We start from the raw sequence: 22,786 nt of genomic DNA, 5'->3' as shown, positions 1-22,786 counted from the left end.
ATGTAAAATACGATATTTAAAAATATTGTATAAAATCAAATCTTATCATTCGATATCATTTTAACGGCGTATTGAATCAACAAAGATTAATGATATCTATTTACGAAGGTCTTAATTTGGAAATTTTAACTAGAATGTCTAAAAAAGATTTCAAAATATCTGCAATAAGAAAACGTCGTATATACATACATCTTAGTTATATTGGACACTCGTAACGAGTCTCTTTGTTAACAACTAATCAGAATGATGCTTAATTAATAATTTCTTTAATGTCCAACGGTTTCTAATTCACGGCTACGACTTTCTAGCAAATCTCACGTACGCGGAAGAATCGTGCATAGTGGCGTTATTAGCGTTAAATTACCATAACGAGATCGTTATTTAACGTTGCTTCGATAAAGTTATATTATCGGAAATATTTTCATCGATATCGGTACGTCATTTCTTTCCCTTCGAAAATAAAAAATCGATCGTGTTATACATTAAGGATAATTTAAACATTAAGGATAAACACGTATGTAGCTTGTATCACATTTTCGAAAGAGAAAGCATGCGGATCGATGGTAAACCACAAATTAGATTGCAAATCAGTGGTAAACCCAAAAACAACGGAACATTACATTGCCGATTGGTGTCAAGATACGCGGAAAAAATCTCTACTCGCTATTTCGAAAGTGACTGATGTACTTACCTACTTCGTACGATGCGATTTTCACGAAATCGGAGAAATCGAAAATCTAGAATCCTTCATCGGCGAAAATAACGAAGATTGCACGGAACTTCGTATTTCCTTTTGATCTGCATACAAGTAGAATTCGCTCAACCGAGTTCGTGATACGCTGATTCGATTCGATTGTGGATTTTAATGGCGTACAATACCGATGAGATCTTCTCTATCTCAAAGTCTATGTACTCGTTACGAATAGACGAGGTTAGATGATAATGACGAAGTTAGATGATAATCGTTTCAGAGAAGGATTATGAGAATCAAAATATTCTTACAAAATAAGAAATATTTACTTAATTAAATTTAATAAATTAAATTATTACTTAATTAAATTATACTTACGTGAAATGAATATCGCGCTGTTTCAAATTAATAAATCTTTTTCAAAGTTTTATAATCAAAAACGTATTTTAATATCGAACAAAAATAGAAACGTTAATAAAATATGATATCTAAACGTTATAAAATACGAAATTTAAATTTCAATGTCATCGATACTTAAATGAAGTGCACTTATTGATAACGAATTATGACTCGCTATCGATGTCGAACTTTCGACTCGTTTATCTATCAAACGGACACACATATTTACAAAACATTAAATCGACTATAATATACCTCTAATAACGAACGACAAGAAAAATTATTCGATCTAATGAATTCTTATTAATAGAATCGTAAATGATAGGAAAATGAAAGCGCGATCTTAATTATTCGAAATAACCGATACCACATTTTCCTTATTACTTACGAACGATCATATTTATCTTGTCTTTTTCCTTTTTTTGCTTTTCTTTTCTTTTATTTTTTTTTCTGAGAAAGGGTCGAGGGACTTAAAAACGAGGTACAGCGTGAGAAAGGAACAGTCTCGTTGGATTCAGGTGCTGCTATGCAAAAATTTGCCGCTAAGAGATACGAGTAAGAAAGAGAGGTGAAGAAGAAAAGAAAAAGGAAAAGAGAAAGAGAAAGATAGATAGAGAGAGAGAGAGAGAGAGAGAGAGAGAGAGAGAGAGAGAGAGAGAGAAAAGAACGACCGAGGGCCACGCGAGGCCCCGGGGGCCTCAAGTTCATTGACCGATACTTTTTCTTCCTCTCTTCTTCTTCTTCTTCTTCTTCTTCTTCTTCTTCTTCTCCTCTCTGTCTCTCTCTCTTTCTCTCTCACTCTCTCTCTTTCTCTGTCTCTCTACCTCAGTGACTACTCCTCCCTTCTCATTCTCGTCTCATTTCTCTCCTCCCTTCTTGCCCTTTTTTTCCACTCACTCCTTACCGCTTTGAACACGCCTCTGTCCGAGACGGAAAGAGAAATATCGATCTTTTTGAGATCGTGAAAGAAAAAGGAAAAAAATTACGAAGAATGAGAGAGATGTGCGCAGAAAGAAAAATATTATTGTCATGGATCAAGACTCAATAACATGAAGAAAGGACGTATGAACGAAATCGTGATCGTAGATAAAATAGTAATGGGTAATGTAAAATGAAATGTAGGATAGATCTATAAGTATATAAAACGAAAATGAAATGTAAAACAAAAGAAATTAATTTAATAAATTATGAATTAAAAGGTCAGATTAATAAGATAAATAAAGAATAAGAGAAAGAGAGAGAGAGAGAAATTAAAACAAAGATTAAGAGAAAAACAGAGATATAGGATGTAGGAAAAATCGTTGTCTTTTAAGGTTTGGTTGGTCAGCTGATAAAATGTTCTCGATTAAGTCGAAGTAAAATTTATGTCTCGTCGTTCGATATTGGTACGCTTCCATTTCCATTGGCGCAAAATTCACGCGGAAATTACAAAGACCACGAGAATATTGCCGTCGAGAGATCGATGTCGCTTCTTCTTCCTTTCTTCTCGAAAGGGCCGACGCTTTCATCCATCGAGGGAGATCAATTGGGTTCGAAGGCTTCTCGATAAAAGGGAACGAACAACGTTCACGGGTTAATGCGCTCGTTATCGTGAAAATGGTCGTTCGGCAAATATTTAAACCTCGTCCCAAAGCGATATCGATGACTTCTTTCTTGCTAATATTGCCAAATATTTGATTTATCCGATAATAATGATAGATATACTGATTATTAATAAATATTCGCTAATCCGAGTGTTGTAATTGTTATTTTAATTATTTTTCTAGTCTTGAGATATATACGAAATGATAAAATTAAAAATTCTGATTAGAAAGTAGATATCATATATATATATATATATATATATATATATATATATATAAAACTGATGTTTTATTGTAATAAATTCTTTACTTATAACGGTACTTATATTTATGAATCAACTTTAAAGTTACTTGCTTCGTTGACCATCAGAAATATGTTCGATTAATCTGATCTTGTCTTATCGTTGGCTCGTCGACGCAGATCAAGGGCGACAAAAAGAAGAAAGAAAAAAAAAAGAAAAATTTTTTAAAATAGAAAAAAAGGATAAACGACATGGATGAAGGAAAAATCATGAAGATTCGGTCAAAACTTAATTCCATTAATTTTCAAACGAGATACACTAATTATGGATCACCTCTCTTTCGGTGCATACGGAAGAGTACGCATCCGGTTTCCCTGCCTCTCTCGAGAAATCGATGGACGAATCGACGGGGTGCGAACCAGTCCCGGGCTCGACGAGCTGGCCGCGACTTCGATCGTAATTAACTGGGGCTCGATTAAAGCCGGCCATCGATTAAGTCGCACCTTGAATTACGCTTCACTCGACCACGATCGAAAATCTCTTCAAAGCTTTCTCGAATCTACCGTTTCATTTTTTTGATACTCTTTCGACAAATTTTCTTTTTTTTTTTAATCTCTCATAGCTACTATTTTTGTTTATATCTATCATAAATTTACATTTCTATATACGATCTTTTTTATTAACGAATAAACGTATTAATTAAAAGAATGAATTATAATTAATTCTTAACGAGTTGACCGACGTTAAATAAGAAACGAAAGAGAACATTCATGAAGGAAGATCAAACGTAAACGAACCACACCTTCTTTACATTACCTTAAACCATGGACTGGCCCATTATTCCGAGCATGCGTGCTCAAAATGAAAAGCTTCAGTAACTTTTCCAATACAACCATTCGTTTCTTTGACTATTTATCGTACCGCAAAGGTACTCTCTTTGCTCCCATTGAAATCAAAAGGCATTGATGTCGTACCACCTAACGCATCGTCTCATACCATATTTTACTTCATCCATTTGACTTCGCTTTCGCACCGACTAGCAGATGCGTATAAACGACGTTCAACGTTATTGGAATACGTGTCTCGATGGCAGGAGAAGAGGACGCTAGTAATTATTGGAGATTCCCTCATACGTTGTTCGATCCAACGTGCGTTCCTCTTTTCGACAAAAACCATAGAATATCGGAAAATATAACGGAGGTATCGATATCGAAAGGTTTTTTTTTTTTTTTCTTTATTAATCGCACCGTCCAACTTAGGTACTCAATGAAATTATATTTTATATTAACTTTACTGAAAAACTTTTGAAAATGTGCGAAGTTGTTGGCTAGATAACATTTCTTTTTTCGCTTGCCATTGTCGGTTGGACTTTTTTTGCATGCACATCCGTCTTTCTTATTCGTCTCGTTCGTTTCAACGCATACTCGTAACTCAGCGAAAAAGAAAGACAAGACGTGAGGGAAGGTTAAGAAGAAGAAGAAGAAGACGAGACGCGATGCAGGCACCGGTCGAGTACCGATTGGCTAAGTATTGTCCATAGAAATTCTCCTCTGTATCTCCTAGCAGTATTGCTGAAATTAATTGGCACAAAATTAAACCGGTTCTTCGCTACCTTCCTGCGGTTGGATGAAAAGAGATGAATAAAAATCGAACTACGATTCGGAATGCTACGAATCAGAGAATTAATCTGTGAATTCAGACCGCAAAGGGGAAAATGATCGCGATATCGGTGAGTAATATCGATTGCCGCTTCTTCTAACAGAATTGGAACGTGGAAAGCTCATAATGCTAATTCCTTCTAACTAGGACGAATACAAAATTCCTCAGATAATGTGACGCTCGCATACAAAAGTAATTATCGACGTTAAGTTAAACTAAATATTAAAATTAATAATTAATTATTACTACGATCGATAAACTATTATACTCGGCTAAATTATAAAGCTTTCGTGAATTTCATTGTGCTATCTATCGGCGACATCGACAAAGGTAATATTTATTCACGGTAAACATCGAGCGAAATTATATTCCAAATATTAATCGACGTTCATAGATCGAGTTCTCAAATTTTTTCGCTCGTTTTAGAAATGATAAAAAAAAAAAAACAAAAAACTAAGAAGCAGGATACTTATGATCCTTACGTTACTAGTTTCTCTGCTTCTTTTTCTTCCTCTTCGAGAATAATAGAAAATAACGACGTTCGTGCGAAAGGAGGTCCAACTCTTATCGCGATGCCCTACATTTCTTTTTACTCTTGCAAAGTGAAATTCGAAAGAGGATTCGAAATACCCCTCTCCTCCCCCCCCCTCTCTCTCTCTATCTATCTATCTATCTTCTTTTATTTTCGATCGTGTCTCCGCATCGTGATTGGCTCATTGTACTTGTCTCAAAATACTTTCGATTTTACTTTTTACAATGCAAAAATCCGTGTCATAAATTTGTGCAGAATAAGACGAGAGGTATTTTATATACCCTGGAAAAATTTTGTCCAATCTTTCTCCTTCGTTTCGTTCTTTCTAAGTTGAACGTATTTATTTCCAGAATACGATGGCGGATGCATTGTTCGCATCAGACAGACCCGAAAGCTCTTCCATTCTTTTTTTTTTTTTCTTTCCTTTAAAACGTATCCACCACACTCGACTATCCACGAATCTTCTAAAACATTTTTCCAACGTCAAGAAACTAGTCCGTAATTGGAAATATCCTATTTTAAAGCTTTAGCGAGTAAGTCTTTGTTAGAAAGTTAATCAAGTCTGTTCTTTTATTAAGATCACACTTCTCACATCCTAAATCTCGATAACTAAAGTATCGTAATTAATTCAGAGGGAATTCATGAACATTTATGCGAAGGATAAATCCTATTCTGTTTTCATTGCATGCTAGTAGGGGCATTAATGGACTATTATACTCGACACGATTATATCTAGCTTACAGAAAACCGACCATTTCCTGTCACGCATTTCTTCTGATAAAGGAAATCACGCTATCGTTTCATTGAATGACCCGATATTTCGCATGTATAAAACTTGACGTTTTCATTGTAAATGTTAAGAGAAAGAGAACGAATGAAAAAGAAAGAGACTATAATTAGATTAAAAAATACGTTTGTGACAATCGAAAATCGTAATATCTACGTATATGGAAAAATTTCATTTTGTTCGGTTATAATGAAAAATAGTCGCCATTTAATTTCTTTTTATTTCCGAATGAAATTTTCCAGCTATTAATTACGTCCGATAATAGGATTTTATATCAGTAAAAATTTCCTGATTTCGCATCCTACGTTCTCGAAGTGGCTTCTATTTTTTGTAATCTCCATCGGTCGCTTACGTGCGTTTTACTGAAAATTTCAAGCGATTACTTCGTGCTCTAACTAGACATTCTATCGCTCGTGCGTGTAACGAAATGAACGTTTGAAGGATATGAAAGGTCGTTTTATATAAATTATTACGGATAGTGCAATCTTCCATAATTACTATGTACGTTGAAACACGATATAAAATGTAACAGTATAAAATTCATTTTATAAAAAAATTGATTAGACATACGATGATCTATAGTTTTTTTTTTTTTTTATCGAGAGTTAATATTTAAATCATTTTGGAAAAAATATTACATTCGATTTTTATTAAAACTAACATTTTATACAATAAATAAATTGGTTCAAGGATATTAAAAAGATTTAGACCGGATCTACGATAATTACGTTAGTTAGTTATAAACGTTAAAAGAAGCGCCTGCGACTAACCGAAGAATATTCCTTATCGAATATGCTAATGCGTGTAAGGTCCACGTTCCATTTAGGTAAAGTGTCATGTGTCAAGACCCTGAAACCTCCTTCGGAACAGGAAGAACCGCCGCAAAGACGAGTTCGAGCAAACTCGAACCTTACGATTTCTGGGACGACAACCTACGTTGGCCAGCAAATGAAAAATGCATTCCTGTACAAACACAATCCGCCCAGACACAAAAGTAATCCTCAAAATCTTAAAGTATAAATTATATTAATTATAAATACCCATTTTTATAATTAATTTAACACGAATTTTTCTGAACTTATAAAATAATATTGAAATTTATAATCGTTTTCTAAATGGAACTTACGTAATTTATATCTTTTTTTTTTTTCTTATTTCGCTAACACTTCAATACTCATTGTATCAAAATTGTATCATTTCTATAATACTGCAGCCGAATTACTGACTGTCGTAACATCGTTATAATGTTATACCAAATGTATTTCTATATATAAACATATAAGAGCTATCCGAAGATTAATTTGAAAACAACTCTCAATCAATAGTCTATCTTGTCTAAGCAATAGTAAAGAAACAAATATCTGCAATTGACATTGGCCAGTTACCGTCAAACGCGCAAGAGAGATGAATCGTTAACCAGCTTGAAGCTCGCATGGGCTAATGAATCATTAGCGTCCCTATTAGCCCATTAACGTCTTTTAACCCTTGGGGGTCTGTTCCATATCCGGTTGGCCAAAGCAGACGGGAGCAGATGATATGGACTGGCTGCACTTGCGTCATTTATATGCGTGCAACGTTCATAACGTTAGCCAGACGAACATAACAGCTCCATGCGACCTACCAAGACGATTAATTTTCATTCTCTGATGCTGTTGGTTCTATTAATCAACGATGTCTACTTTTGTCGTCGTTAAGAAAATATTTACCTTCGTTACTTGGAGTACCCTACGTAAAATGAATCAAATTATTCTTCTTCTTTATGGATCACATCTACACGATTACACTTTTTTCTCTGATATTAAAAATCCGCAGAAGTACTTTTCCAAGAATTTTTTAATGAATTTGCCTACACCTTTCGCAATTTTTAAAAACTAATGAGACCACATTTGTCAGGAGCGTGAAAAGACCGTATTTTTGGCAATCATAATCCCAGTCGCTTTGTGAACTGTCACGACTCTAGGATATACGCTTTAAATTTTTATATTTCTTCAAAAATATCATCCGACGTTCTTAGAATTCCAATATTCACTTTACCCACGTTATATCATTCCTTGGGTTACTTGAAAGCTATCATTAATAAAGAGACCTCCTTAACTTTACGTTCCTGATATCGATTTCGTGCCACGTGTGCACATTTGAAGGAGATTGTTATTGTTCTCAAAAGGTGATAAGCCGCGTTCGTGAAACGTGATCGGCATGGCCCATAAACTGCATTTCTAGTAGCCTTGTGTAATGATTACGCATGAAATATTTGAAGAGTTGACAATTTTTCACGTACGAGTGCGGACAATGAGTCATTAAATAAATACGGTGCATAACTTGACATAAAAAAAGAGAATATTTATAAAAGTTTTCATTTTTCAATACGCTTGATATCATCGATTGCTTTTATAATAATAGTATCTAATTATTTAAAAAATATTTTCATTTGCGCTTATGCGCTTACGATACATAAGATTATTTTTTTTTTGTTTTCCACAATCTTTTTAGACCCGCTAGTCAATAGCAATCATCGAGAAAGCTTGAATGAGATCGTAAACGTTGGTCTTCTTGAGCGACGAGACGACGATGAGGTGACGTCATCGAATAAATTCAATTCGTAGTGTCACGATTTGCTACTACGACGATGACAACGGACGGGTCAAAGAAACTTTGAAGAACAAGACGTAATTAACTTTTCGTGATACTTTCGTAATAATTTCGAATTTATACGGCGCTTTTCCTTTTCTCTCTCTCTCTCTCTCTCTCTCTCTTTCCTTTTTTATCTAAAGTTTCAAAATTAAACGAGAAAAGGAAAAGTGAGAATTTGTATAGGGCTCTTCTCAAAAGTTACTTCTAGTTCTAAGATTTATATCGTCGTTAAATGTTCGAAACTTTTTTTAACGAGCCTCAACAAATCGAGGATTCCACTTAACAAGTAAACTTTTGTTTTCTAAAGAAAACAATTTTAAGCGATGATCTTCAACATTAACGACGATGATGTCAGAAACTTCAAGTTTCAAGGCTTCGAAATTTAACTATGTTTGTTCTTTCTGTCAACTGATCTTAATCTCCGTACTACTGCTTTTCATATCCTCATGTTAATCCTCGTTCTTGGTTTTCTAATATTATTATTTTCAACGTTTTCAACGAGCTTATTGTTCCGTGTTAAAGATTAATTCACATCTGACGTTTATGACGAAATCACTGGAATAAAAAAGCATGTAGATATTATCGATCAATCTTAGGAGGAAAAAGTCTTCTTTCGGACCTGAGTCATTTTGCGTCGTAGCATAAATTTTTTCTTATCGATTTACAACGTGGAATTAACAAACTTGAGAGAAAATGCTTTGATGTAAGTATTACAGGATATTAGAATATCCGCAAAAGAATATATCACAAAAAAAAACGAATGAACGTTTCTACGATTTCTACAAAAATAATGACAAATAAAAAATAATTATTCGTAATTAATAAGTAATTATCCGTGAAAAAATAAATAATATTTGTTCTTCGTGAAATGAATTCCATTTATAATTACTATTATCTTGGCTGACTAAAGCATCGACCAATCGATCGATCGATCGAAGTAGGGATTATCAACATTCTAGTTGCGTTCTCACGCGTTAGCTTATTCATTGACAAAACCACTCTCGATCGAGTGAGCGCATATCTTATTTGCATTTCTCGTATATGCGCTGTGGGAAGAAATTACGCGTACGTACACGTGTCGTTATGTCGCCTAGCATCTATTTCAATATGTATGTGTACGTAATAGAACATATATATATATATATATATACATACATATATACGTTCGATAGATAGATTAGATTAATCAACTTCAGCGTTCGTCCATCGGAAGGTGAAACGTGACATCAGAATTTCTGAGAACGAGACTTCGCTCGTGTTCGCATTTTGCATTTACGACGTACGTGGAATATCTATACCCAAAGAGATAGATAATAATGTTCGTACTTATGTCTATGAATGTGTGTGTGTAAGTCTGACGTATATTACATCTTTCTAGTTTTTGCTTCGCAACGAAAGATTTTCCCGCGCTTCGAAGGCCAACAAGATAAAAACAACTAAGAATAATGACGGTCAAAAGTTATGGAGGACGACAATACACGCGAAGATTATAAAATTGTGGATATTATCGCGTTGAGAAATTGTATCGAAGACGAGGACAATGGCAACGAGCATGCCTGTTGAGCCTTGCGAAACGTTCTTTGCCAACTATTCGTTATCTATACGATTTCTACGGTGACTCTGTTAACTCCCTTTGTCGTTTGGCTATAACGAGGCTCGATGACTAAGAGGTCGCAAAGACGGAAGCAAATCATCAGCTCTGAATTGATATCGTGCACATCCTACAAGATGAACGCTCTTATCTCTTTCAAGCGATTTCTCTCTCACGTTGCATGACATTCACGTACTCGAACATTGATTCTCTTTCTTTAGTTTCGCGACATCTCAAAGAGAATACTAAAATACTTTAAAGAGTACTAGAATACTTATTTGTTACTGGAATATATATATATATATATATATATATATATATATATATTAACCTGATTTATTTATCCAACATTATAAGTGAGACAGAGAGAGAAAGAGAGCTCTTGAGAATCGTAAAACTTAAAATATCTTATATCAAATTTTGTATTTGAACAACTTCTTTTGCTAGATAATATCAAAAATTATAATTTGATGTATAAGACATTTATTATCAGATACTCATATTAACTTGTATATCCTTTCTTAATAGAAACAATAAAAGATATTTGGTTGATATAAATATGTAGATATTTCAATTGTTTTAATAATTATAATATATATATGATCAATACAGAAAATATTGAGTAAAACGGATCAATTTTTATGAAAACGGATAAATGTTAAAGAAAATTATATAGTTGTGTTACTATTAAAAAACACAAATTATAAATTTAAATTTTATTAAATCTTATAAAATTAAATTATAAATTTTCATCGATCCTACCTGATTCTTCAAAATATTTCTAACATATGGAAAATAATATATAATCTATAAAATTTCTTAATATATCTCATTCTGCATTTATTTTTCAATATTTACTGTTAAATCGTTTTTATATGCGACGATGGTAAAAAATTGCTGAGCTAGAATTTAAGTGAACAGTATGCATTTGGCAACTGTCCTCCATGTGCGTTATATATGAGGGATGTATCATGATTCTGCGGCAGAAATAATTTGTTAAAGGTTTTTTATTGAAACCTTTTTCAAAAAATAAAAAAGAAAAAAAGCGATCTAAAAACCGTGAACCGCCATCCGACCGAACTATGACATCATCGATCATACACAAAAAAAAAAAAAAAAAAGAGAGAGAAAGAGAAAGAGAGAAAGAGAGAGAGAGAGAGAGAGAGAGAGAGAACGAGGGAGATGAAATGCTATGGAATACAATAAGCTCGAAAATTTCTGGCCTGCGGCTAACAATAAGTTTTAACGAAAACGTAGAAAACTAAATTTACGTCTCTGTCTAAAGAAGTTTCTTCGTAAAGAAACTTTCCCAATCGCACGTACGAGTTCGTTTAAGTTTCCCTCTTTTTCTTTTTCGAAAAAGAAGAAAACTTTTTTCGACAATCGTTTTCTAACGAATCGACACGGCCTCTGTCATTATTAAACTTACTCGTGCTATCGTCAGCAAATCTGTTCGTCAGGACCAATCGACATTTTCCGTTCAAGAACTTTTTAGATTTATATCATGATTCGTTCCATACGATGAATTCAATAAACTTTTAAAATGAAATATCAGGTACAAAGGATGTACTATCAAAGGAAAGAAATTCTTTATTAGAAAGTCATTCGAATGGTCTACTCTTTTCTCCAGAAAGAAAATAGATTTTCTGTAAATCCGAGCTCTATGTAAAATATATTAGAAGATAGATCGAGTGTTAAATTTTCCTAAATTACGAATACAAACACACGCACACATAAACATGTATACACAAAAGATTGCAATATTCTCTGGAACAGAGAGAAAGCACACGCTCGTAAAATAATTCCATTTTCGAGATTGAGCTCGTCGAGTACCGGTGAGAAAATTGGTGTACTGAAAGTCCTTCTTCAAGAGTAATAAATAGTTGAGCGCGTTGCTTCGAAAGTTTACGAAGTACACATATACCGACACTCTAAATAGATTCGTCGATAATCCAACCCACAGAGCAACGAGGACGAAATAATAGCGTGAAATATTATAACCATTGTCGAAAATAAAAAGGAACAAATTTCGTGGCTGGGATGAAAATTTTCTGAGAGGAAATTAAAATCTACCTTGAATTTCTAGCGAATTTTCTGCGCCTATATGATCCTTCAAACGCATCCAGCTGCGTTACTTTCCCGCGCGGATTTAATGCTTCCTGAATTTTATCCCGGATGTAATATATCCAAGATTAATCTTGGACGATGCAACTACACATTTTCGTACTCTAAAGTGAGAGAGACTAAAATTGAGACAGTGTATATCTCTGATGTGTGTGTACGTGTCTGTATTCATACATATATGAGTAATATTCGTAAACATAGACGTACTTACAATACATCGTATTAGCACGTATTTTCGTATATGTCGTATTTACGAGTTTATGTATGAACGTATGTATATATGCGTATAAGCTCCTATATCATTTTACCACTTATCACCGATACTCACAATCAGTCATTATAATGTCCATTGGAAGTCTCGTCAAATGGCCCAGCCCTAATTAGTAACGACTCGTCAAAGCAGAGATTCCCCCATGATTGCACGGTTGACGTTCAATCGATTAATACGCCAGTGGCAGTTCGCCTACGTTTTCGTACAATTGCATGCTATGTTCACCTGTAACATGATCCACGTAATTAGTGGTAATTAGTGGTAATCCAACTGGAAGTTAAATCTTACCCTTATGCTAGTTAGCTATGTTATTATCACTTGACTTATAAGTACATGCATACATACCTATGTTTTACTTTCTTATATTGAACGTATTAAAAGCTACGTGGAATAATGAGGATAACAAGTTCGCATAACGAACATAAGTACTTGTTCAACAAAAGGAATGTACGCGAACATATCGTTAAAATAAACGTTAATAAAAAGACAGGTAATACTCTTTGTGATACTAACGAACCTGGAAAAATGTGGAAAGAATTTTAATTCTTACGATTTTACGACTGTCACTATACCTTCTAATTATCAATTATATTTGATTCGATTTTGATTCCACAATGTATATCTGTATAGATATTTATATAATTATCAACTTGTTATGCTAATGAATGATATCAAATGTTCAAGTATTTCAAATATAAATAAATGAAACTGAAATCTCGATATTTCAACTACTCAAACCTGAATTAGTTCATTATGTGTCACTAGTCATTAATTTAGCGTATATAAGAGAATAATGAATGATTTCGTATATTTAAGTATTTTAGATGTAAATAAATGAAATTGAAATATCGATATCTCAACCACTCAAACGTGAATTAGTTCATTATGTGTCAGTAGTCATTAAGTTAACGCGTATAAGTCAAGGACCCTGTTGACACTCGTAAAGAAACTTTTTCATTTTCAAGAACCATACTTCATTTAAGAGACTACTCATAACATCAACTGAGTGTTTTTTATTGCAATCGAGTAAAGTCGACTTTTCGATCAAAATATAGATAACAAACAGCAATATAGTAAACAACTATATTTTTCGTATTTTTTTCAATATCCATACGAACATAAACTTTATCTACTTTTTCTCTCTCTCTCTCTCTCTCTCTCTTTTCATGGACCATCAACAGTCTCCACTCGAGCTCGTTATTTTCCTGCATATGAACGTACGTTATGAATGACTCATGGCCTTGCCGCCATTTCACGCGTATGTCTCTACGTCTAATAACGCCGTCGTAACTTCTGACTCATGTTCAAATTATACGGCGCTTTTGCGTCCTATTACTCGCAATAAATACCTATAGATATATACATTATATGTTAACTACGACCCGGCGTATATGTATACATACATACATACCTACATACATATGTATATGCATGAATTATTGGAAATTAGATAATTCCGATAACTTAGCGACGATATGAATATGATCTTCAAATGGATTATGCAAATGAAATGATAGAACAATTCCATAAATATTTTCACATTTTTGGTTTATTCAATATATTTAATATAGCAAATTCACCTTGATTTGAATACTTTTATCAATGATCTATACTACCGTTATAATAAAGACATGTATAAAACTATGAGTAATATCTTTCGAACTGTAAAATAAACTGTAGATAAATATGTATGTGTTACAGATAGACACGATTAGACGGAGTTCTAGTAAAAATGCATATCTGTCAGTTAGATTGATTCATACGTGATTTTTATATCAATTTTCTATATAAAAATAAATATGAATCGACGAGCACGTTAATGAAGATTGTCAACGTTGGCCGTCAAAATGAATCGTTGATGAATGATTTTCTAAAGCAACTTATTTGATTGATAAAAAATGAAGATAATATTTTCTATGACATTCGTAATCCAAAATCCATCGAATCGTGGCATTGAGAGTGATCTCCAATATCCGCAGCAGCTTTTGTTTCGATATCGAACGAATATAGGAATTACTCCGTTGATTTCGACAGCTGTCACGATGACACGTATTCCATCGTAACTTTACCACCATTGAATCCACACAAAGTACGATGCCACTCTCTAAAGCTTAACCGGTCGTGTTCACGCCCGAGAACAATTACGTTAATACTGCTAACACTTATACATAGTACGTGATACTATGTCTGCTGGTGGATCGATGCTCTAATAAAGTTTGTAAACATTGCTTTCACGGTGCATGCGTTTAGCGTGATCCTTTAGAAATATTTTCAAAGTTTGGAATTCTAAACATCACGAAATACTTTGCGCATCAGTTTATATAACCTTGAACTCTAACGCTAATTAGGATTAATTCATAAATTAATAAAACGAGCTCTAATATATACTTAAAAGTTAAATCTATTCGATACGTAAAATTGTAACATTGATTTTTAATTTTAATTAAGATTAGATTTTCAAATTAATAAAACGAATCAATTTTTATGCTTAACGGAGTCGAAATTTATATTATATATTATATGTTCCTATCCGATAAGTTATGTAATATTGTGATATCGATTTTTAAAATCTGACACAAATTAAAATTATATCTTTAAATTATTAAACCCGAACTAATAAAATTCTATGCATCTGAAAATTTATACTCGGTGAAAAAAAGGAAAGAACTATTTTGTATACGTAATCGAAAAGATAATAATTATCTTTAATAATAAATCTCTAAATAATCATAAAATTGTATGAATTCCTATATATATATATATATATATATATATATATATATATATATATATACACATATATGTATGTATGTATGATATAGCATGTATATGTATATATACACTATTTTTATATGTATACTATATATACATACTATATATGTATATAGTATGTATGTACTATGTTTGACTTTTCTAAAATTTATGCTTGACAATAAAAAATGAAATACTATTTCGAATAAACAAATCGAAAAAATAAATCCCTAAGTAATCATGAGATTATACATTCCTATTCAATAAATTACGTAGTAACGATTGTTAAACTTTGACGTTAATTGAAATTAGATTTATAAGAAAAAATTAATAAAATAAACATAATAAAATTTTATTATTCTCAACATTTTCGAAATTGACGCTTTACGAAAATAAAACCAAAGAATTATTTCGGATATATACATACATAAATAGATGAAATCGATCGAAGAAATAAATTCTTAAGAGTTAAACAATAATAATAGCAATTGAAGCAATTGTGAGTTTAACTATTTGTGCAGATTCAGGATCTCTCGGCAAAGAAAGCTGAAGTCTATTGAATCCGTGACATTTCACGACTGGGACTTGGCTGCGCAGTTAGACGGTACGCAGCATCTTCTGAATTTATGCATTTAGTAAAGGGACGCATGTCTATTTAAAAGGTGTGCTCGAAACGGGTTTCATATTTTACAAGGCGTCCACGGTTAATTTACAGTTACAAGCTGGACAGTCTGGATTACTTGTGTTACATATCAGCGCAAGTTGTAACGCGTTTCATTTCGTTCTTCTTCACCTGCAACGCAAATTTCTCTAAACGATTTATAATGCTCGTTTAATTTCGCGCGTTGATAAGGGAAGTAAGTTATTTATTGCTTATTACATTCGAGGAGAATAATTTATGAATTAAAAAAAAAAGAAAAAGAAAAAGAAACCAAAGGGACAATATTCACGAGTGTAGGTTAACGCACGTTTAGTTAAAACATGATATTCCCTTTTGTCCTTGTGATTAATGCAAACCTGCCACTTCACCCGCCAAGTCCAAAATCCAGATCTTTAGCAGGAGAAGCGACAGGCATTGTCTGCTTTCGTAGAAGGCAAGTAAATTTCGCATGACGTTCGTTACTATTGGATACAAGCAATATGAGAGAGAATTCAAACGATTTTATGGAATCGTTGATAAAATTTCAATGTCTCCAATCTGTTGCTAAAATCGTATATCTAATTATTCCTTCGTGTTATATTCTAAAATTAAAACGTTTGAACTTTTTTTTTTTTAGTAAAGAACTTAATTATTCAACGCGTTGAATGGCTTGAAAATTATTGATCACGATTAGTTTTGCAGATTTTATTTAAAATGTATTTAAAATGTTGTGTATGTAATATTTAAAAAATTAAAAATAAAAGCATATTTCTTAATAATAGTAAAGTCTTATGTAAAAGTAATGATATTGAATTATACGAATTATATAAATAATATTTGCGAAATAAGAAAAAATAGTATATTAACTTATGCGGAAGTATAAAAACATATGCAAAAATATGTAAGATATATAATAAGTATATTGAAAACATTAGTTCTTTTATATTGTTTACATGAATTATGTAAAATACTGTTACTTCAAGTCATAAAATTCAATACAAAGGGATGCTTTCAGAAATATTTTTTTAAACCGAAGATATCAAATTATTTACTAACGGAAAAAGAAGACACAAATCTTCCGTAACTCTATTTAATCCATGTACTGCACATGTTACGTGAATCATATTTAGATAGAATACTTAATAATTTTTTAACAGCTGTATCTGTCACTAGCAGTAATATCTTTTCTTTAACACCATCTGCCCATTCACACCATTCGTAGAAGTGAATTCACAAAATAAGCAATACTTACGTAATTTGTTTTCTTCTAATTCTTTGCTCGAAAATAAATCAAGTAATGTCGTTTTATTCTCACACATTTTTCCAAAATTAGATTTGTTATACATCGTTCAATTTTGTCAGTCTTCTTCTCTATGGCAATCCGCATGTAATTTTTATTATAATATTACGCATTTTTAATTTGTATGAACCGGTTAAATAATTTTTGCGAAGTATTGACTCATCAGGAATATTTTCATTCGCGTATTTCATAAAAAAAAATAAAAGATAAAGAAATAAAAAATCACATCTTATTTCATTATCAAGATGTCGTAAAGTCACATTTACAAGAATCATTACTTTATACATGTCAATGTAAAATTCATTCTTCTTCGTCACAATTAATCTTTCCCTCGATATCGTAGATTGTACGGAAAATACGTTCTATTCGAATCTTGTTGCTGTAATTGGAAATATTAAAGTATTGTGTTGATTATGATTTTCTATCGCAACGAGTATCTATTTCATATATTTTATATTGCACAAACTATTATTTCGTATTCCATTAATTAAGTTTTAAATTAATCTACGGTGACTTTTTCTTACTTTGGCGATTTAAAAATGAAAATCAAATATACCGACATATTTGATCGTCGTAGTATATTGATTCTTTGGTGTTTCGAATTGTACTAAAGTGCTATCGCACGATTACATAAGCTAGAGGACATCAGAGCAGTGTTTGTTTACTATGTTTGTTATCATTTCTTGGAAAAGTACTTGTTATTGTATAAAATGTTTGTCTACGTTATAGAATGTTACCAGCCTTGGTAAATCTATCGAGACTTTGATTTTGCTTCCAGCAAATCGATCCGAAATTTCAGTAAATAATATCGAATTTTTAAAAATATGTACATATGACAAACTCAAATGAAATATGCAATATATTTTTGCATATGTATTGAAAAAAAAAACATACGCGAAAAGTATAAAATATGCAAAATATGCAAAATAAATAGTACATATTTGAATTCTTTCAAAAACTAAACAAATTTTTATCTAGGTAGCACGTTATTACTTTCCGATAAAAATATACATTTGCATGAAAGATTGCATTCTAATTATTAGATCAGTATATTAAATTGTATAAAATTCATTCAGCAATCAACGCATTAATGTATAATTTATTTATGAAATTTGTATGAAGAAAAAAAGAAAATAAAATTATATGACCTATTAAATAAATATTAAAGAGGTAATTGTTACAATAATTTATATTACGAAATTTAGTCGAAAATTAAATTATTTCATATGCGCATTACATTAAGAATTAACCAATATTTAACATTAATATCTAATTATGGAATCATGTACGGTTGAAAGGTTAAGAAAAAAGAAAATCATTCGCGACTGTTAATCGAGAACGATCTAAAATGATTTTATCTCTATCATTACGTACGAATAATCATTACTATCGAGCTAGATTATTCTTTATAACACAATGAAAATGGATCTCAAGGCATTAATAAGATCTTCCGGCTGGTAGGAACTGGATTACATGCGACTTCTCAGGCTTTTCTACGTTTCGAAATGATTTCGAACGCGCGAGAGAACAAGTTGTTTTATTTAAACGCGATTCATAGTTACGCATATATACGTACATGCGTACGTATGTGCACTTATGCAGGTACATAGAAACGACCTGGATCGCAAGGAAGTACAGACGAGTTGGTTAGCGGGTAGATCCGATATACGACTTGCACATAACTCCGTTCTAGCGTTATAACCGCTTTCTGCGCGTTCTGTTTCCTATTCGCGAGGTATACCGCGTTAGTTTCCCTTGAGGTTTTCACGTAGTCATGTACACATACATATGTATATTTATATACATACATACATCCACAAGGTACACATAGATATGTACGTTGTAGCTTTACAATTGCATTTTGAACGATCAAAGAAAATATGTATTTGTTTTCTTTACTCTCGCTAACGTATATAGAATCAACATTAAATCGACAATAATTAATATTAATTTTTGAGAACGTAGTTTTCCAAGTTAAATGTTTTCTTTTTCTGCTTAAAGAAGTTCACGGTAGTTCTCGGTGCTTAAACTTTTCAAAACTGAACACATAAAAGACGATGATACTTTACGTGAAAAATGGCACGCTCTCAGACAGTGAGAAAACGTTGCATCAAACGACTCGTAACACAATGTTCGCATTGAAAATGTTTACATTTCGCGCGGCACATTTCGGTCCTCCGTGATGAAACTTCTAGAGATTGCCAAGGCAGAAAAATACGATTGCATTTTCGCAGAAAAATACGAGACGCAGTTTCCCGGAAAATTCCCTTTCAAACAAGTCGCTTGAATTTTTACGTAATCGCTGTAAATTAAAACGTTACATATTCAATCGGTGCACCAGCATATTTACGTAACTTTCGTAGTAACGATCGAGCATGTTTTTTATTCTTTCTTTTTTTCTTTTTTTTTTTTTAGAAAAATAAAAATCGTTTCACGACGTCTATGAATTCTGTAAAATGATATTGAGCGACGTAATGATTCGAGAAAAAATTGCGGTAAAAGGCTGACGAGCGAGATAACGAAAGCTTTCCGCATCACGTCACGTTTCTGCGATCTTCACGATCGTCCTTAAAGGGATAAAAAGAGAAAGAAATAGAAAGAGAGGGAGAGAGAGAGAGAGAGAGAGACAACGATCTCCCTTCAACGTCGATCCCTCGAGGAAAGACTCGTTAAAATTCTATCTCGACGATCATCTTGGCCGATTAAAAGAACCGAACTACGAGGGGATAATTTAATCGACCGCAAAATCGTGCTTCGCAACTCGATACTTGGTCGATGAACGTTTTGCGGTTAAAGAAAGAGTATTGAGATCGATGACGAATTCGTGAAAGATCACGTTTTATTCTTTCGAATCACGCGATAAGATATTATCTGAAAGAAAAAAGATTACCCACATTTGTTCTAATCAAAGTTTCTACAATCGTACTATTAGATTATTAATATTTTACGATAACTCGATATCGTTATAATGATAATATTATGAGTATCTATTATATACGATTTTGAATAATATAAATATCAATTATAATATCGAGTGATATCGAATGATTTATTATCATAAATTGATAATCATATCGTACAATATGATTTGAACAAATATTTTCGAAGTGAAAAAAATAAGATTTTCATCGCGTCATTAAAATATTGAAACTCGCCTCTATTCGCATACACATATACACGCACGTACACTTGCACGTATTTCGGAAAGATTGATTTTTCATTCGGCTGCGCATATCTCGCTTACGGTCGACGTATTTCAAACGAAATGCGTGCCAAGAGAGAAACGAGAATTTCGAATCGGCGATACGCCTGCTTCGACGTGATTCATGAATGATCGAGGATCTACGAGAAAGAGAGAGATAGAGAAAGAAAGACAGAGAGAGAGAAAGAGAGAAAGAGAGGTACGCGGGAGGCACGACATCGAGAAAGTGAATTCTCCTCGGACTCTCGGCTCACATTTCCGAGAGTATCGTCCTCTCGATTTCTCCAGCGTACAACCGTTCACGGAGATGACGCCATTCCTCTCATTACGGCCATTCACGAGCCTGTAATAATTATACTTACTAGTATTACACTCTCCCCCGCTCTTTAAGGAGAATCATCGCGTTGGAACTCTCGTCAAGCGTAAGTAAGTACACACATTGTAGTAGTCTACCCTTCGTCGTACGTATTGTCAATAAGAAGTTAGACTGAATAAACGTACGTCCATAATAACGAGTTCGTTGTCTAACCCGTTATTTTCGACGATATCTAATTGGCTGAACAATTATCGTCAATCTAACCCTCACCCACCCAACCCCCTCTCTCTCTCTCTCTCTCTCTTTCTTTTTTCTCATGTCGCTTACTACTCGAAAGAGAATAATTTGGTTCACGCCAACGTGAACTACACCAAGCTAGCTTTTTTACTTTATCGAATGTTCCTTGACACGGTTAGTTAAAACGGTTTATCGAGTCTACGTTACGATTACCAACACCGTTCATGAACTTAGAGGATAAGCAACAAGATAAACAGGTTAACACGGTATTACTCGTTTTACCGAGCCTTGTTGCAAGTATTCGACTGGTCATGAGAAAGATTAAAGACTTTCGCAAGATTCGACATTGACCTAAAAAAATAATGTTTTCTTAACGCTCGCTAATGACAATGAATAGGGAAGAATTTGTCAAAATCGTCTACATTAAAAATATTTTATGTCATTTATATTTTGGTGCAAATTAATATTAGAGATTGTAATTTGATGTCTACAATACGTATTATTACATATTTAACGAGAATAAATTAATTTGTTATAAATCCTTTTATAACGTAATCTATAACACGTAATATAAAACGTGTTTTTTATTAATAACAAAAAGAAAAGATCAACAAATATTTAATTCACTTAAATAATATATTTTTAATGAGTAAAGGTAACATGATTTATGAAATTATTGAAAAAAATATTCAATGTATGATTATTATAAATAACGTCATTATATTAATATTAATAATTTAAGTTTCACAGTTGAGAGACAATAATAAATTTTAAATATGTTCAATATTCCTCTTTACAAACTTCATAAATCTATAATTAGCGTTTTATACGCTCGATAGTATTTTCTTTCGTGCTCGTTGAAATAACAAAAAAATAATTATGTTCTCATTTTTCTTACATTATTTAATATATTCGCATACATTGCTGTTATATTATATATGTAAAAGTAGGCTTTAACAACAATACATATATATAATACAAGATAATTTATATATGATAAGCTAATTGCATGGAAAACGAACGCGTTAAGTATAAATTCCAAAATTGTGTTATAATACTATATTATATTCAGCAGTAGGAAAAAAAAATTGCTGATGTATAATTTATAAAACGAAATAGGACCTATATATTCGGCAACTTTTTCTAACATATCTTACCGATCGATTTCACTTCTGTGCCAGAGAAAACTTTCTTCTAGCGGAAGACGTCACGGAACGTCTGCTTTGAAATCATCGTCGTCCACGAAAAGCCCGTGTACCTTTCTCGTACACGGGTCTCTCAAGGTCATAGGCCGCTTAACAACCTGGAACCTCGGAGTTTCCTGCATCGTCACGCGTACTATTCTTCTCTCGTCGGTCGTTGCACCGGAGAACGGTAATCCTTGGGATAAGTGCAACAACGATGGGACACCACGTGCGTGCTTCGACAAACGTTTGACTTATGAATGTGTGTGTGTACGTACGTATGTGTATTTGCGTGTATGTGTATGTATGTATGTATTGTATATGCACTACCAACTGCGTAACGTTCCCAAGATATAATGTATACGCCGTGTAATAGCGTAAACACGGTACTAACGTTGAATATACAATGCGACGTTTGAAGGGCCTAAGTATAAAGAGAAAAGTAGGAGAAAAGAGAAGGAGAGAATAAGAGAGAGAGAGAGAGAGAGAGAGAGAGAGCGAGAGAGAGAGAGAGAGAAAGAGAGAGAGAGACAACGGATAGCAAGATTCGTGTCGTGTCGATAGATCGCGTCGTTCGTATTCGTGTTTATTGTCCCGTCACGAAATACGACGTGCCTTGAGAAAGGAAAGAAACTGTGAGAGGAAG

The 22,786-nt window shown here is 32.9% G+C and overlaps 1 protein-coding gene and 1 long non-coding RNA gene across 6 annotated transcripts in view; one reads left to right on the top strand and one right to left on the bottom strand.

Moving 5' to 3' along the window:
- LOC127065177 (uncharacterized) overlaps positions 1-22,786 on the top strand; it is a 44,647-nt gene that overhangs the window by 4,914 nt on the left and 16,947 nt on the right. The window contains exon 2 of one of the 5 annotated variants that reach the window (XM_050997219.1): positions 15,783-15,865. The exons of the other annotated variants lie outside the window; for them this stretch is intronic. The gene's annotated coding sequence lies outside the window, so the exon portion shown is untranslated. The remainder of the gene's footprint in view (positions 1-15,782; positions 15,866-22,786) is intronic. 5 annotated transcript variants of the gene reach the window in all.
- LOC127065229 (uncharacterized) lies at positions 12,510-17,782 on the bottom strand. Its single transcript, XR_007781984.1, has 2 exons — positions 17,154-17,782; positions 12,510-12,735 (listed from the first exon to the last, which is right to left on the bottom strand). It is a non-coding gene; the product is annotated as an uncharacterized LOC127065229 (long non-coding RNA).

The sequence above is a fragment of the Vespula vulgaris genome, chromosome 1 (assembly GCF_905475345.1).
Source record: "Vespula vulgaris chromosome 1, iyVesVulg1.1, whole genome shotgun sequence".
Taxonomy (NCBI): domain Eukaryota; kingdom Metazoa; phylum Arthropoda; class Insecta; order Hymenoptera; family Vespidae; genus Vespula; species Vespula vulgaris.
Note: the sequence above shows the minus strand (reverse complement) of the source record. Positions and strands in the feature narration are given on the sequence as shown.